This window comes from Arachis hypogaea, chromosome 11 (assembly GCF_003086295.3).
Source record: "Arachis hypogaea cultivar Tifrunner chromosome 11, arahy.Tifrunner.gnm2.J5K5, whole genome shotgun sequence".
Taxonomy (NCBI): Eukaryota; Viridiplantae; Streptophyta; class Magnoliopsida; order Fabales; family Fabaceae; genus Arachis; species Arachis hypogaea.
This window is the reverse complement of record NC_092046.1, coordinates 85,750,859-85,762,485: the sequence shown is the minus strand read 5'-3', so window position 1 is coordinate 85,762,485 and position 11,627 is coordinate 85,750,859. Positions and strand designations below refer to the sequence as shown.

The 11,627-nt window shown below is 38.1% G+C and overlaps 1 non-coding gene across 1 annotated transcript; it reads right to left on the bottom strand.

Annotated features, from left to right (window-relative positions):
* Positions 1-1,284: 1,284 nt before the first annotated feature.
* LOC112725688 (small nucleolar RNA R71) lies at positions 1,285-1,392 on the bottom strand. The gene has a single exon (XR_003164779.1). It is a non-coding gene; the product is annotated as a small nucleolar RNA R71 (small nucleolar RNA).
* Positions 1,393-11,627: the final 10,235 nt, after the last annotated feature.

Sequence of the window (11,627 nt, the reverse complement as noted above, 5' to 3'; positions counted from 1 at the left end):
TATTTCATATTTTCGGATTTAGTGCTAGCATTCAATTTTTAGATTAAAAAATTTCAAGTTGTTACTTGCCTATTAAGAAAAATTTCAATCTTTAAATTTTAAAATCATATCTTTTAGTTTCTTGTTAGTCAAGTAATCAACTTTAATTTCAAAATCAAATCTTTTTAAATTTCTTTTTCAAATCTTTTTCAAAATGAATTTCAATCTTATCTTTTTCAAAACTTAATTTCAAAATCTTTTCTAACCTCTTATCTTCTCAAATTTGATTTTCAAAATTTTTTTCAATTAACTACTTGACTTTTTGTTTGATTTTAAAAAAAGTTTTCTATTTCAATCATATCTTTTCTAAAACCACCTAACTACTTTTCTCTCTCTCTAATTTTCGAAAAATACTAACCTCTTTTTCAAAATTCCTTTTTAATTAACTAATTGTTTTAAATTTTAATTTAATTTTATTTCTCATTTTAATTTTTGAATTCTAACTAATAATTAAAATAAAAACAAAAATATTTTTATTTTATTTTATTTAATTTTTGAATTCTTCCCCTTCTCATCTCTTTCTATTTATTTATTTATCTACTAACACTCCTCTTCCACTCAAAAAAAATTCGAACCCCCTCTTCTTCTCTGTGTTCGAATTTTTCCCTTCTCATTCTTCTATTCTTCTCTTCTTCCACTCACATAAAGGAATCTCTATACTGTGACATAGAGGATTCTTCTTCTTTTCTGTTCTCTTCTTTTCATATGAGCAGGAATAGGGATAAAGACATTCTTATTGAAGCTGATCCTGAACCTGAAAGGACTCTTAAGAGAAAATTAAGAGAAGCTAAAGCACAACCCTCTGGAGAGGACCTGACAGAAATTTTCGAAAAAGAAGGAGACATGGCCGAACCCAAAAACAATGGTGGAGATGCAAGGAAGTTGCTTGGTGACTGTATTGCACCCTCTTCTAACTTCTATGGAAGAAGCATCTCAATTCCTACCATTGGAGCAAACAACTTTGAGCTTAAGCCTCAATTAGTTTCTCTAATGCAACAGAATTGCAAGTTTTATGGACTTCCATTGGAAGATCCTCATCAATTCTTAGCTAAATTTTTGTAAATTTGTGACACTATTAAGACCAATGTGGTTGATCCCGAGGTCTACAGGCTTATGATTTTCCCTTTTGCTGTAAGAGATAGAGCTAGAACATGGTTAGATTCACAACCTAAGGAAAGCCTGAACTCTTGGGAAAAGCTGGTCAGTGCTTTCCTGGCCAAATTCTTTCCACCTCAAAAGATGAGCAAGCTTAGAGTGGAAATCCAAACCTTCAGACAGAAGGAAGGTGAGTCCCTCTATGAAGCTTGGGAAATATATAAGTAATTGATCAAAAGGTGTCCTACTGACATGCTTACAGAATGGAGCATCATATGTATATTCTATAATGGTCTGTCTGAGTTGTCAAAAATGTCATTGGACCATTCTACAGGAGGATCTCTTCATCTGAAAACCCCTGCAGAAGCTCAGGAACTCATTGAAATGGTTGTAAATAACCAGTTCATGTACACCTCTGAGAGGAATTCTGTGAACAATGGGACGCCTCAGAAGAAGGGAATTCTTGAAATTGATACTCTGAATGCCATATTGGATCAGAACAAAATATTGACTCAGCAAGTCAATATGATTTCTCAGAGTCTGAATAGATTGTAAGTTGCATCCAACAGTATTAAAGAAGAATCTTCTGAAGAAGAAGCTTATGATCCTGAGAACCCTGCAATGGCAGAGGTGAATTACACGGGAGAATCCCATGGAAACACTTATAATCCTTCATGGAGAAATCATCCAAATCTCTCATGGAAGGACCACCAGAAGCCTCAACAAGGCTTCAATAATAATGGTGGAAGAAATAGGTTTAGTAATAGCAAGCCTTTTCCATCATCTTCTCAGCAACAGACAGAGAATTCTGAACAGAGCCATTCTGGCCTGGCAACCATAGTCTCTGACCTATCCAAGACCACACTAAGTTTCATGAATGAAACAAGGTCCTCCATTAGAAATTTGGAGGCACAGGTGGGTCAGCTGAGTAAGAAGATTACTGAAACTCCTCCCAGTACTCTTCCAAGCAATACAGAAGAAAATCCCAAGAGAGAGTGCAAGGCCATAACCATGACCAACATGGCCGAACCTGGAGAGAGTGAGGAGGACATGAGTACCAGTGAGAAAAGCCTCATGGGACGTCCTCTGGACAGAAAGAAGTTTCCCTTTGAGGAACCAAAGGAATCTGAGGCTCATACAGAGACCATGGAGATTCCATTGAACTTCCTTCTGCCATTCATGAGCTCTGATGAATATTCTTCCTCTGAAGAGGATGAAGACATCACTGAAGAGCAAGTTGCTAAATATCTAGGAGCAATCATGAAGCTGAATGCCAAGTTATTTGGTATTGAGACTTGGGAGGATGAACCCCTCTTGTTCACCAATGAACTGAATGCATTAATGAGGCAAACATTACCTCAAAAGAAACTGAATCTCAAAAAATTCTTCATACCTTGTACCATAGGCACCATGACCTCTGAAAAGGCTCTGTGTGACCTAGGGTCAGGGATAAACCACATGCCACTCTCTGTAATGGAGAAACTGGAAATCTTTGAAGTACAAGTTGCAAGAATCTCACTAGAGATGGCAGACAAATCAATGAAATAGGCTTATGGACTAGTAGAGAATGTGCTAGTGAAGGTTAAAGGACTTTAAATCCTTGCTGATTTCATAATCCTAGACACTGGCAAGGATGAGGATGAATCTATCATCCTTGGCAGACCCTTCTCAGCCACAGCAAAAGCTGTGATTGATGTTGGCAGAGGAGAGTTGGTCCTTAAGTTGAATGAAGACTACCTTGTATTCAAGACTCAAGGTTCTCCTTCTGTAACCATGGAGAGGAAGCATGAAAAGCTTATCTCAATACAGAGTCAAACAAAACCCCCACAACCAAACTCTAAGTTTGGTGTTGGGAGGTCACAACCAAACTCTAAGTTTGGTGTTGGGAGGCCACAACCAAACTCTAACTTTGGTGTTGAGAGGCCACAACCAAACTCTAAGTTTGGTGTTGAGAGGCCCCAACACTGCTCTGATTATCTGTGAGGCTCCATGAGAGCTCACTGTCAAGCTACTGACATTAAAGAAGCGCTTATTGGGAGGCAACCCAATGATATTTAATTATATCTATTTATTTTTCATTGTTATTTTATGTTTTCTTTAGGTTGATGATCATGTAAAGTCACAAAAACAAATGAAAAATAAAAAACAGAATGAAAAATAGCATTAAAAATAGCTCACCCTGGAGGAAGAGCTTACTGGCGTTTAAATGCCAGTAAGAAGCATTAGACTGGTGTTTAACACCAGAAAAAAAGCATCAAGCTAGTGTTAAATGCTAGAAACAGGCTACAGTCTGGCGTTTAACGCCAGAAACAAGCATCAACTTGGTGTTAAACACCAAGAAAGGGAGAAAAGCTGGCGTTTAACGCCAGAAATAAGCAGCAGTCTGACGTTAAACGCCAGGATTGCACTCTAAGGGAATTTACACGCCTAAATGGAGCAGGGATGATAAGTCCTTGGCCCCTCAGGATCTGTGGACTCTACAAGATCCCCACCTACCCTACCTCTCTCTCTCTCTCTCCCACCTTTTCATAACACTCTTCCCCAAATACCTTTCACCAATCACCTCAGTCACTCTTCCCCAAAAACCCCACCTACCTCTAAATTCAAAATCGTTTCCCTCCCAAACCTAACCCTAATACACGAAACCTAACCCTCCCCCACCCCTATATAAACCCCTCACCACTCTTTCATTTTCACATATTACAACCACTACTTCTACCCCTTGGCCGAACCACATATCTCCCTCTATCTCCTCCATTTTCTTCTTCTTCTACTACTTTCTTTCTTCTTTTGCTCGAGGACGAGCAAACCTTTTAAGTTTGGTGTGGTAAAATCACTGCTTTTTGTTTTTCCATAACCATTAATGGCACCTAAGGCTAGAGAAACCTCAAGAAAGAGGAAAGGAAAGGCAATTGCTTCCACCTCTGAGTCATGGGAGATGGAGAGATTCATCTCAAAGGTCCATCAAGACCACTTCTATGAAGTTATGGCCAAGAAAAAGGTGATCCCTGATGTCCCTTTTAAGCTAAAAAAGGAGTGAGTATCTGGAGATCCGACATGATATTAGAAGAAGAGGATGGGAAGTTCTCTCCAATCCTATTCAACAAGTCGGAATCTTAATGGTTCAAGAGTTCTATGCAAACGCATGGATCACTAAAAACCATGATCAAAGTATGAACCCAAATCCAAAGAATTGGCTTACAATGGTTCGGGGGAAATACTTAGATTTCAGTTTGGAAAATATAAGGTTGGCATTCAACTTGCCAATGATGCAAAAAAATTCATGTCCCTACACTAGAAGGGTCAACTTTGATCAAAGGTTGGACCAAGTCCTCATGGACATATGTGAAGAAAGAGCTCAATGGAAAATTGACTCAAGAGGACAAGCCCATCACTAAAAAGAGGATAGAGCAAACAAGAGAGCCCACTCATGGACCTCAACAAGAGCATGAGGAAATTCCTCATCATGAAATCCTTGAGAGGCCTCAAGGGATGCACTTTCCTCCACAAAACTATTAGGAGCAAATTAACACCTCCCTAGGAGAATTAAGTTCCAACATGGGACAACTAAGGGTAGAGCACCAAGAGCATTCCATCCTCCTTCATAAAATTAGAGAAGATCAAAGAGTCATGAGGGAGGAGCAACAAAGGCAAGAAAGAGACATAGAGGAGCTCAAGAGCACCATTGGATCTTCAAGAGGAAGAACTAGCCGCCATCAATAAGGTGGACCCGTTCCTTAATCTCCTTGCTCTTATTTTTCTGTTTTTCGAAAATTATGCTTTATGTTTATTTATGTTTGTGTCTTTATTACATGATCATTAGTGTCTAGTGTCTATGCCTTAAAGTTATGAATGTCCTATGAATCCACCACCTTTCATAAATAAAAAAATTTTTCTAAATGCAAAAGAACAAAAAGTACATGAATTTCGAATTCATCCTTGAGATTAGTTTAATTATGTTGATGTGGTGACAATACTTTCTGCTTTCTGAATGAATGCTTGAACAGTGCATATTTTTGAATTGTTGTTTATGAATGTTAAAATTGTTGGCTCTTGAAAGAATGAAGAAAAAGGATAAATGTTATTGATAATCTAAAAAATTATAAAATTGATTCTTGAAGCAAGAAAAAGCAGTGAAAAGCAAAGGCTTGCGAAAAAAATGGCGAAAATAAAAGAAAAAGAAAGAAAAAGAAAAAGCAAGCAGAAAAAGCCAAGAACAAGAGCAAAAAGCCAGTAACCCTTTAAACCAAAAGGCAAGAGTAAAAAGGATCCAACGCTTTGAGCATTAATGGATAGGAGGGCCAAAAGGAATAAAATCCTGGCCTAAGCGGCTAAACCAAGCTGTCCCTAACCATGTGCTTGTGGCGTGAAGGTGTCAAGTGAAAAGCTTGAGACTGAGCGGTTAAAGTCGTGATCCAAAGCAAAAAGAGTGTGTTTAAGAACCCTGGACACCTCTAATTGGGGACTCTAGCAAAGCTGAGTCACAATCTGAAAAGGTTCACCCAGTTATGTGTCTATGGCATTTATGTATCCAGTGGTAATACTGGAAAACAAAGTGCTTAGGGCCACGGCCAAGACTCATAAAGTAGCTGTGTTCAAGAATCAACATACTGAACTAGGAGAATCAATTACACTATCTAAATTCTGAGTTCCTATAGATTCCAATCATTCTGAACTTCAAAGGATAAAGTGAGATGCCAAAACTGTTCAGAGGCAAAACGCTACTAGTCCCGCTCATCTAATTGGAGCTAAGTTTCATTGATATTTTAGAATTTATAGTATATTCTCTTATTTTTATCCTATTTGATTTTCAGTTGCTTGGGGACAAGCAACAATTTAAATTTGGTGTTGTGATGAGCGGATAATTTATACGCTTTTTGGCATTGTTTTTAGGTAGTTTTTAGTATAATTTAATTAGTTTTTACTATGATTTTATTAATTTTCAAGAAAAATTCACATTTTTAGACTTTACTATGAGTTTGTGTGTTTTTTTGTGATTTCAGGTATTTTCTGGCTGAAATTGAGGGACCTGAGCAAAAATCTGATTCAGAGGCTGAAAAAGGACTACAGATGTTGTTAGATTCTGACCTCCCTGCACTCGAAATATATTTTCTGGAGCTACAGAAACCCAATTGGCGCACCCTCAATTTAGACATCCAGGGTTTTCCAGCAATATATAATAGTCCATACTTGACCGAGTTTTGACGACACAAACTGGCGTTCAAACACCAACTTCCTGCCCTATTCTGAAGTTAAACGCCAGAAACAGGTTACAAACCAGAGTTAAACGCCAAAAACAGGCTGCAACCTGGCGTTTAACTCTACGAGAAGTCTCTACACATGTAAAGTTCAATGCTCAGCCCAAGCACACACCAAGTGGGCCCGGAAGTGGATTTCTACATCATTTACTCATTTTCTGTAACCCTAGCTACTAGTTTAGTATAAAAACTACTTTTAGTCATCTTTTTGACAATCTTTGGATGTTTAGTCCTTAGACCGAAGTCTTGGTCATTCTGGTTCCCTCTCTGGGGCCGAAGCCAATGAACACTATTTTCACTTATGTATTTTCAACGGTGGAGATTATACACCCATAGATTAAGGTGTGGAGCTCTGCTGTTCCTCATGAATTAATGCAAAGTACTATTATTTTTCTATTCAATTCAAGCTTATTCTTATTTTAAGATATTCATTCGCACCCAAGAACATGATGAATGTGATGATTATGTGACACTCATCACCATTCTCACCTATGAACGCGTGCCTGACAACCACTTCCGTTCTACATGAAAACAAGCTTGAATGGATATCTCTTAGCCTCCTAGTTCACGATCAGAGTCTTCATGGTATAAGCTAGAATTATTGGCGGTCATTCCTGAGATCCGCAAAGTCTAAACCTTTTCTGTGGTATTCCGAGTAGGATCTGGGAAGGGGTGACTGTGATGTGCTTCAAACTCGCGAGTGTTGGGCGTAGTGACAGACGAAAAAGGATCAATAGATCCTATTCCAACATGACTGAGAACCGACAGATGATTAGTCGTGCGGTGACAGCGCACTTGGACCATTTTCACTGAGAGGACGGACGGTAGCCATTGACAACGGTGATCTCCCAACATATAGCTTGCCATGGAAAGGAGTATGAATGATTGAATGAAGGCAGTAGGAAAGCAGAGATTCAGAAGGAGCAAAGCATCTCCATACACTTATCTGAAATTCTCACCAATGAATTACATAAGTATTTCTATCTTATATTATATTTTTTTATATTTTAATTATCAAAACCTCATTACCATTTGAATCTGCCTGACTGAGATTTACAAGATGACCATAGCTTGCTTCAAGCCGACAATCTCCGTGGGATCGACCCTTGCTCACGTAAGGTTTATTACTTGGACGACCCAATGCACTTGCTGGTTAGTTGTGCGGAGTTGTGAAAAGGAATTGAGATTATAATCGTGCGTACCAAGTTTTTGGCGCCGTTGAGATCAAAATTTCGTGCACCACTTACAACGAAATCCTTCTTTCTATAACAGAAATTCTAGACCAACAACAATTTTCTTTGTCAGTAGGTAAAGATGTTGTGGAACCCACTGGTCCTGAGAGGCTAGGAAATTTAGATTCCCTGCCTTCTGTATTGGCGTTGAACGCCCAGGGTCTGCTCCCTGGCTGGCGTTTAACACCAGCTTTGTTGCCATTTGGGGAGTTGAACGCCCAGCCAGTGCTCCCTAGCTGGCATTCAATACCAGCAAGTCTGCTAGTTGGGGCGTTGAATGCCCAGCCAACAAGACACTTATCCAAAGTGTTCTATTTTCATTGATGAACCTTTCTGTATTCTATCTGCTTCACATGATCATGAACCTAAAGAAATAACTAAAGAAAAACAAACTTAAGAAATTAGAGGAAATAGAAATAATTAAATAAGGTTAGATTGCCTCCCAACAAGCGCTTCTTTAATGTCACTAGCTTGACGGTTAGCTCCTTACGGAGAATGATATAGGCTTAGAAGTTTGCCCCTTATAGTGAACTTTCTTCCTGTCTTCTCATGGATGAGCTCCACATACTCTGGAGACTGGATACGATTCACTGTATGTGGTATGACTGGTTTCTTGGTGAAGACAACTCTCATGCCAAGTGAGAGGCCTTTAGTGGAGACCTTTTTGTCCCTCCAACCGTTAGGTACTTTCTTTTTAGTACCTTTGTTTTTAGTGCTTGTTAATGGCTGCCCAACACCAAACTTAGAATTGATGTTTGGAGGCTTAGTAAAGCTCTACACTGAAAGAGATGGTTGGAACACTAAGTGTTGCACAGATATCTCTCAATTTCAGAAGGAGAGTTGGGGTGAGGCATCTTGAACATGATGTGATCCTCCCCTAGTTGTAAAATCAGTTCTTATTTAGCTACATCAATGATAGCATTGGCAGTGGCTAAGAAAGGTCTTCCAAGGATGATGGATTCATCTTCATCTTCCCTAGTATTTAAGATAATGAAGTTTGCAGGGATGTAAAGGTCTTCAACCTTTACCAATACATCCTCTACTAAGCCATATGCTTTCCTCATTGATTTGTCTGCCATTTCTAGTGAGATGTTTGCAGCTTGTACCTCAAAGATTCCCAGCTTCTCTATTACAGAGAGTGGCATGAGGTTTATACTTGATCCTAGATCACACAAAGCCTTTTCAAAGGTCATGGTGCCTATGGTGTAAGGAATTAGGAAGCGTCCAGGATTTGGAAGCTTCTGAGGTAGCTTCTGCTGAACCAAAGCATTGAGTTCTTTGGAAAGCACTGGAGGTTCTTCCTCCAAAGGCTTTGTACCAAATAGCTTGGCATTCAGCTTTATGAGAGCTCCTAGGTACCGAGCAACTTGCTCTTCCCTAGTGTCTTCATCCTCATCAGAGGATGAGTGTTCATCAGAACTCATGCACTGCAGGAGTGCATGCAAGGGAAACTCTATGGTCTCTATATGAGTATCGGCTTCCTTTAGTTATTGGATAGGGATTTTGTGAGTGCGTATTGAGCACTCAGGAGGTGTGCCATTACTGGCGTTTAACGCCAGCTCTTGTGGCTCTTTGGGCGTTAAACGTCAGGTTCCTTACCAAGTTAGGTGTTGAATGCCCAGCAGAGCTGTCCTTGCTGGCATTCAATGCCAGAGTCCCTGCCTGCTTGGGCGTTGAACGCCCAGTGAGGTCCTCCTCACTGGCATTCAATGCCATCCCATTCTTTCTAGATTCGGCCTCTACCTCTATGGTGATGACCTTGTACTCTTCTCTTAGGTTTACTTTAGTGTTACTAGGAAGAGTGTCAGGAGGAGTCTCAGGGATTCTCTTTTTCAGTTGACCAATTTGTACCTCCAAATTTCTGATGGAGGATGTAACAGCCTCACTGTCAGAATGTCACGCTTCCGGCTGCACCACTCTGATAGCAAGAATATTACGACGACTCTCATATATATAATAATAAGCTATGAGCCTTTAACTCAAAACCGTATCGTTCTTTAAGAAAAATAAAAAAAAATATACTTTCAAATAAAAGAAAACACGCGTATACATATACAAAACTTCTTACTCAAGTAACTTGTACATATTATTTACGCACAAATTATACAACTCCTATCCTTCTTACAAGACTATAATATTAATGGCGAGGGAAGACTAAATAAACAATAACTAAACTATACATCCATATCGCATAAGCTAACTCAAAGATTCTTCATAAGCTTCTTCGTCCGTTTCCTAAAAAAAGGAAGCCTGTAGGGGTGAGAACATCGTCCTCGAAAGGGTTCTCAGCAGAGAGTTTAAGAATTGTTATAAGAAGATACGTATAAAGAGAAGAATTGGTTTCAAGGCAGTGATTATCGTTCGTCCTATAAATCTTTTAAAAATCAACAGCTAATCATCCAAAACTTTTCAAAGAAACAGCATTTATTTTTTTTAGAAAATCCAAAACCTTTCTTTTCTTGTAAGAAAATCTTAATCGGTTTTCTAAACTGTATGAACGACCAACCTGTCCCAAGCATAGGTTCATTAAGTCTATACTAAACCAGCTTGATTTTTCATACTTTACTAATAACTCAATCAGAAACCAATCACAGCTTTCAACCTATCACATAATCAATCTACACAATCATCATCTCATCACCAATAATCTCAAAAGTACCACATCAGAACAAACACAGGTAAAACAGACAAGGAAAGCACAAGTATAGATAGCAGTTACAGCAAATAGTTCAGGTAGCAGTTAATAACAATTTAACAATTAGGCAAACCAAATTAAGTTCAAACCCAAACAAAGCATACAAATGTAAATGATGCATGCCTGTCCTATGGTAGATGAGTCTCATCTATTAGTTATCAAGCTAACCCGACAAGTCCGGTTTGCTAAACCCTTGGACTGTCCCCCAACGCGCATCCCCATGAGTCTATGCATAGCTTTTTCTCATATATATATATATATATATATATATATATATATATATATATATATATATATATATATACCATTCCCGAGAATTTATAAGTGCCCGGTCACCCTTAAGTTGTAGGGTCAACAAAGTATCGAGTCTCAACCTGGAACATGTGGTGGCAAGCCACGGTACTTTACCCAAGAAAACTCGTATCTCAAATAATTCAAATTCATAAGCCTTATAAATAATTTAATTATAATTCAAAAGTATCCACATCATTCTCAATCGCATCTCATTCATCATCATACATTAATCATACTCAATCATTATCCTTCGTTATCACACCTCCCATTCTGTTCATCAATAGTTCCAATTCAATACATAATTCATTCTTTTCTAAATGAATCAAACTTAAAACATACTCATTTTCTTGATAACTCAAAATTAAACCATATAACCTTTGAATCCAAATCTTTTTTAAATAATTATCTAAACAAAATCTCTAATTTTTATAAAATTTCGAAAGCATCTCCTCTAAAACTCGGACTCTACCACTCTTTTGGGTCCCATCTAGACATCCCTCAAACTCCTTTATATCATCTTTAATACCAAACCAATTTCAATATCTCAAACCATGTTCAATTCTCCAAAAATCATTTTTGATAAATTAACAACCCAAATCCAAAGTATCAAATCCTTTTTAATAACTCAAACTCATTTCCATTATCAAAACATTTACAATTCTCAAGAAAATCAATTCGGCAACCACCAATTTATCAAAAATCAATCCATAACCCAAATTATTCAATCTTCTCAAATAATCAATCAATCAACCACACAAATAACTACAATCGACCAAAATAATTCAAACATTTCCATAAGACTTACAAAATCACAAAAATATACATTTCGCATTAATATCGATTTATAACAATTATTAGAAATTAAAAAGAGTTTAAGGAAAGCCCCCTACCTCGATGTCGCAATCGTATTATTTAACGTAACAAATTCCTCTATCCCTAATTCGTGGCATCAGTAGCTATTCATGCCCTGGGTCGAACTGTATGACCCAGGCTGATTGAAGACAAGTCGACCGA